The following is a 6893-nucleotide window of genomic DNA, read 5'->3' as shown; positions in this document are numbered from 1 at the left end:
GCTTGGCTTGCTTGACTTAACAAAGACCAGAAGAGGAAACTTGTAGTGCTTGTTTTCTCTTCATAATTGCTTCATAAATCAGTAGAGTGAATGTGAATGGACACAGCTGGTACAAGAACAAATGGACAGAAAATGTCAGCAAGCAGGCTCTCCATGGGAAAGATGCAGTGAAAACGAGCTGCTGAGTCTTGCTTTCCTAGTGCACATTCAGTCAGTACACAACCACAGAAAGTGCTCTTCAGCCTTATAGCAGGAACTTAGTACCCTTGCTCAACGAGTGATTAATAAAGTTAATGTGATATATTGTCTGACCACAGACTAATTGGTGCTTGAAAATGACTAGACACTACTATGACTTGCATACGTAAAGACAGTAGTTCTTTGAATCACAAAGTGCACTGGGAATGGACCTCAAAGACCCTGTAGTCCAACCTCCTGCTCAAAGCAAGCTTAGCCATGAACTCAAACCAGGTTACTTGGTCTTCATTCAGTCTTGAAGATATCCAAGGATGGAGACTTGGACTGCCTGAATCTCCTTACAGAGAAGTTTTTCCTTTTTAATCCACTCTGAGCTGTTCTAATTTCAATTTGTGCCTGGTGTTTCTTAGCATCCCACCATGTCCCACTACAAGAAGCCTGATCCTATTTTCCCTATAAACTCTCTGTAGGTACATAGAAAGTGGAGGCCACCTTTCAGGTCCCCACAAAGCCTTCTTTTCTCCCAGTTGGAGAAAAGGAATCAGGAAAGGAAATCAGGAAACTGATTTCCTCAGCCTCTCCTCATGGAGCAAGTGCTCCAGCCCCAGACATATTGTTGGCTCATTCTCCTGTTTACCCATGTCTTTCAGATTTTGGGTAGCCCAGAACTGGACTAGAGTTTCTAAATACAGTCTAGCTTGTGCACAGAAGGAGATAATAACTTCTCTCCATCTGCTGGCCATGCTTATGTTAATACAGCCCAGGATGGTGCTGGCCTCGTTTGCTACCAGGAGATAGTGTTGGCCCATGCTTAGCTTGCTCTCTACCAAGACCCCCACATCCTTCTCAGCAGGCCCTCCCTGGCCTGGACTGTTGCAAGGGGCTATTCCTTCCTACAAGCAGTACTTCACATTTGTCCTTGTTGAATTTCATTCAACATGTGACTCCATTCCTCCAGCCTCTCTGAATGGCAGCCCTGCACTCAAGCACACCAGCTGGTTCCCAACAGTTTGAGGTTATCTGGAAATTTGACGAGAGTGTACTCTGCTGCCTCCACCTAACTGATAAATACATTAAACAAGAACTGTCCAAATAGAAGCATGTTACTTTGTTAGTACAGCTAAGGTTGTGTATTGGAATAGGCAGAGTCTGAATATACTTTACCCCTCTCTGGAATAAAGAAAGGGAATGTTGCAGAGGTCGCTGCATTGCAGCGATATAATACTGCTAAGCAGTATTTGATTCTGGTTTTCTACTCATACAATCATCCTTATGTCTTTATCTAACAAAGTAACAGTGACAGCAACATTCCATCTCTAATAACATTCAAGTAATAACTATCTGTACTAGTTATTGAATACAATACACAGAAATATGATACAAGTGGGAATAAAACAGTGCTACCTTAAGCTCCTGTTGCTTATCACTATCTTTCTAATATCTGGAATTGTCATTGTCTGAGGACTTGAGGAAGTACAGTTATTTTCTTGTATGATGATACTAAATACTGTACTAACACCATGTAGGAACTAGAACCAAAAATTAACACTGAATACCTGAAGCATACACTTAAACTGATCTCAGGCAGTTCTACCTTGTGTTGTGTGCTAATATCATTTAGATGTTCAACATCAGCTAATCATTTCCACATGATCAATAAAGCACTATGCAAGCACTTACAGGAACCTGCAAGCATTGAGTGTTAATACTTTTCTGACCAGCATGACAGGCACCACATTTGGTAACCACTTCAGAGTGAATATGTATGTAATATATATACACATGCTTAAAAAATATTTTTATCAACTAACTACAACTATTAATTTAGTGGCAATATATACAGGGGTTTTTTTGATGATTGAGTATCTGCTGTAAAATACTTGCAGTATGGGTTGAAGATAGTTTCTGCTGGGGGATTGACTAAAGTAAGAAGTAGCATAAATAAAAGATCAAGACAAAAAGAGAACCTTAATGGAACACTCATATTTTTCTCTAAAAGCTCAGTTGCTGTTATTAAAATGTGTGAAGCACATCAATAGGCCAAAATTCAAGATAAATGAGGAAGAGATGCACTTGTTCTTTATGAAGCAAGAAGGAATAAAAGCTAGTTTTGGCAGCTTTAGCTTTCATAAGCACATCCTGCATACTTATGATTTATATGGTGTGTGTCATACCATTAGGAGTTGTGCAGGAAAAGTAGGCCACAGAAAACAGGCAGGTAATAGAGCTTGAAGGTTAGACAATTCATATTTGCAAATAGATTCTGCTTTGACTTGTGTGTGTGGCAGAAAGTTGGAAGTACAGGTTGTATTTTATTCATCCAACTGTTTATCCACAATGTGACACAACAGGGAAATCACTTATTTTTCATTGAGTGATTCCCGATTTGCACTGGTCTCCCTGACAACGGAGTATCAGAGCTGTGCAGAAGGTTTAAATGCTTTGACTTTAGTATGACTGGCTGAGACAAATAAGAAAAGCAGGTAGTAACTAAGAGTCTCAGGTATTTTGCATATGTTTCTAGATAAACTATTAGACACACATCTGAGGAAGCTATTGCCCTTGTTGAAAGATACAGGCACTAGTTCAGCCTAATTAATCAACTGCAGTGACATCTGAGACAGTGACCACAAATGCAATGCAATGCCTCATTTATATCTCTAATAAAACAATTAATCTTTCCTCTTATTTGAAGCTAGCACTACCAAAACTATCATTTCTTCTACAAATGGTCTTGGATGCCTGAGAGGGACTCCTCATCAGGAGCTGTAGCAATAGGACAAGGAGCTCAAACTTAAACAGGGGAAGTTTAGATTGGATATAAGGAGGAAGTTCTTTAGTGTGGGGGTGGTGAGATGCTGGAACAGGCTGCGCAAAGGAGCTATAAATGCTCCATCCCTGGTGGTGTTCAAGGCCAGGCTGGACAGAGCCTGGAGCAATACGGTCTGGTGTGAGGCGTCCCTGCCCATGGCAGGGGGGGGTTAGAACTCCATGATCTTAATGTCCTTTCCAACCCTAACCATTCTGTAATTCTACGATTTATATGATGGTTTTGGGGCTGTATTGTTCACAGAGTCCTTCTTAGTTAAAAAGGAGTTTTGAATAGTCCATCATCTCACATTCTAGTTTTTACCTTGCTTGAAAGAACTGCATATCCACAAAGGACATCTGAGTCAAGAAATGTCTTTGCCCAAGAGGTGCATCTAAAATAAGATTTTTTAAAATCCAGTAATATTTATATGATTTATATTCTTATAAGGCTTTCTGAGATTATTGATTAGTATCAGAACATCAAAAATTCATCACAAAATATATGCATTTAACTTAATAAAACAGAGCTTTTAATTAGTATATATATCAATTCATGTACAATAAATGTTTAAATTACATCAATACTATCCACTTAGAGGAAATGCTATAAATATCACAAAACCTCAGAGGCTAGAGGAAGATGATGTATTTTATTAATAGACTAAAAGATAACTCAGCTGAATTGCACAATTCAGTGCCTGTCCTAGATACTGTAGCTCTTTATCTGTGATCAAGGAAACACTTCATAATAATCTTCAAATTGTAAAAACAGTCTACTTTGTGGGCCAAGAGTCATTTCTGGCTTAAGCCCAGGGACTACAGTCAAGTTGAGTAATTTTTAAATTAAGAGATCAAGCCCAGTCCTGCTACACAGCTAAAAAATTGTCTGCTAAGTACGTCCAAAATTTTGTGTCAGCTGAAGAAGCAATCTCCAGGACACACACAGGAGGGCATAGTTAAACAACACAAAGGCAACTAATAATAGACAAAGTGCAGTGTTTTTTCTTGTTTCAGGGCAAAATGAATACTTCATCCATTACACAGATGTAATCAGCTTGGTTTTAAACTATCATTATAAAATAATTCTTCAAAATAAACACATTTTGGAATCCTACTATCATAGAACAAGAAGCTGTGATAAATTCAGATTCTTTTGTTAATTGTTCACATTCTTCTTTACTGGTACTTGTCCTTTCTAGCACACAGCATTGGACCGGTTTAGCATGAAAAAGAGGATTTCTGCCTTCATTCAGAAAGACTGGTGCCATAGTACAGGTAAACACAGTTTACAAATGAAGAAATCATGATTTAATGCCAGTAGAGGTCAAGCTGAGTATACTGTATTCTGACTTTCCCTGCAACACATCACCATTTTGGAGGGCACAGAACACCTCACGGAACTGGGACTGTTACCTGAGATTTATTTACAGCACAGCTTTAAATAGCCACACCACATAAAGGCAGTGATCATTCAGAAGGTGATCAGAGAGTTTGTTGTGTGGGTTTGTACTAAACGCATGCAAACCTGTTTGGAAGACTGAGGCTTCACCATTTATTTCTTAAAACAGCATGAGAAGTGCCATGATTACAGAGTTTACTTACCTACACTGTATTTAGCTCCCACTGAGATCGCTTTTCGGTTTAATTTAGTTTCAGACACCCAAATTAATCTCTTTCATGACCAAGACAGAGTGCTTACAATTGACAGCTGCTGGAATCACTGATATGGATACAAGTGGTAGCCCAGCTCTTAGGTCACAACAAGAGCAGATGTCCAGCTAAAGCCAAACCTAGGAAAGGTTTCAGTATTTTTCTGATGCCACTAGTCTCAGGAAAAAAGAGCTAGAGGTCAGAAGTACAAGTGCCAGTGGGGAAATGGTGCTGTAGATAACAAATAGGCCAAGAGGATGAACACAGATCACATTAGTACCACCTCCAACAATATTTACACTGGTGCTCTGGAGGATTTTAAAATCTCAGAGACCTGGCCTTCACCTGTCCATGGAATTACCTGTCCCTGAAGGAAGTTCCCTATTAGCTCCTGCAATTTGGTGACTGTAATCTTGTATTCTCTGGGAGAGCAAGCAGCTTTTAATAATTTGTTTTCTCCTGGTGTAACTCTGCTATTTTGAGAAACACTGATTTTTCTTGAATCTTTGAGGTTTTTCACCTGCTTGAGTAACATTCAACTTCTTTAAAGATTTATGAATTTCTCCTAAAATAAAACTCCAGTGCTTTAAACTTGCAGCAGCTTTACATCAGTGACAACATAGGATTGTTACATTAACCACAGTATTTATCCTTTTTTGCAAAATTCCTCTGCTATTTAGAGAATCATTTAAATAAAGATTCTAAATATACTTAAAAATCTATACTTGTGACACTTTTGACTTTGACTCTCTCTCATCAAGAAGGTTATTCTCAATATAGAAGACATTTTCAAGCCACCAGCTTCTGAATGCAGATTTAGCTCCTGAGTAGAGTTGTATTTTTTTTTAGAAAAGGATAGCATTTGAAGCAAACCTCCTGAAGTCATTGGGCAGCCAGCATTTTCTTTGTTTTAGCAGCTAGCACTTCGGGATGGCATGGCACAGCAAGGGCCATCTCCCCCGCCCCAACAGCAGGGAGTGCAAGAACAGAAGTAGTACCTGGCCAGGAGAGGAGGCATGAGGCAGGGCTGAGGTCTCACTGGGAACACATCTCGGAGTCCAGTCCCACAACAGCAACCACAGTCAGGCACACCTACAATGAAAAGACAGGTCTGAGATCAACCTAGAAATCAGCCTGCACATCAGGGTCCACACCAAGGTGCAGGCAGTTCTGCAACACAACCCCCAACAGACGTAGCTGCAACAGGGCTCAAACCAGGGCTGAGGGCTTAGAGCTGGGCTTCAATGGGTCCCCCGGGCAGGGCGGGGTAAGGGCTCAGGTGGGGCTGGACAGGGCTGCTACAGCTTGTCTGCATATACAGTGTGTCAACTCTTACAGCTTCCTGGTAAATTCAGTTGTACAGAGGACCTACTCACAGAGCCTGTAATAACCTATAGGCTTTAATCATTTATTAATGTTGCCCCTTCTACCTCTTCTCTGACAAGGTGTAAATCAGTTCAGGTTTTCTTTAAGGTGCTATATAATAGCTAGACCACCTGTATTTGTCAGACTGCTGACATATAATTCATGTGGTATGCAACCCTATTTTTTATTCTGGTTCTTCAGCTCTGCTTTTCTTCCTAGATCTTAATACACAGGACCTTCCAGCTACATGTGGTAATCTCTTCCATCAAACATAAACATCTGTTTTTAACGGAACTCAGGAACTGGTTCTTTAGCTTTGAGAGAAAGGAGCCCCTTGGTATAACTTGATACCATGTAACTACTGATTCACTCCTTTTAGGTGCTGAAAAACTTTCACCTTCCTTTCCTTGAGAGCTGATGGATACAGTACCTAGAGCATTGCCTTGTGCAATCCACTGTAGGCTGTTGAAGTCTATTGAAGAGAGGAGACTTTCCAAATTATTTTAGAGCAGACTGGAGAGATATTCTCAAGGGGGAAATTCTTAGGTCAAGGAGGCCAAATGCCTGAACCTCCTCTCAAAGGTATCTTAAGTCTGTTCCAGTTACACAGCTTCCTTCCAAGCCAGTGATTACCTGACACGTGGAAGTTTCAGAGGAAAGTTTTTGTTAGGAACATGAAAATCACGGAGTCAGAACTACCCTTGTAATTCTTTTTACAGAAAAATTCTGTGTAGAAATACTTGTTATGTCCTGGATGTTGTCAGGCAGAAAAGGCAAGAGCATTTCTTCTCCAGGTACTCCATTTTTATGTTTTTGTTTTGGTTTGGGTTGGGTTTTTTTACTGTTTACTTCTTCTTTACCACTATTCT

This window comes from Pezoporus flaviventris, unplaced genomic scaffold, assembly GCF_033815535.1.
Source record: "Pezoporus flaviventris isolate CSIRO_AGI_PZ_B2104156 unplaced genomic scaffold, CSIRO_AGI_Pfla_v1 ptg000040l, whole genome shotgun sequence".
NCBI classification, from domain to species: domain Eukaryota; kingdom Metazoa; phylum Chordata; class Aves; order Psittaciformes; family Psittacidae; genus Pezoporus; species Pezoporus flaviventris.
The sequence above is the reverse complement of the archived record's forward strand: the minus strand, read 5'-3'. Positions refer to the sequence as shown.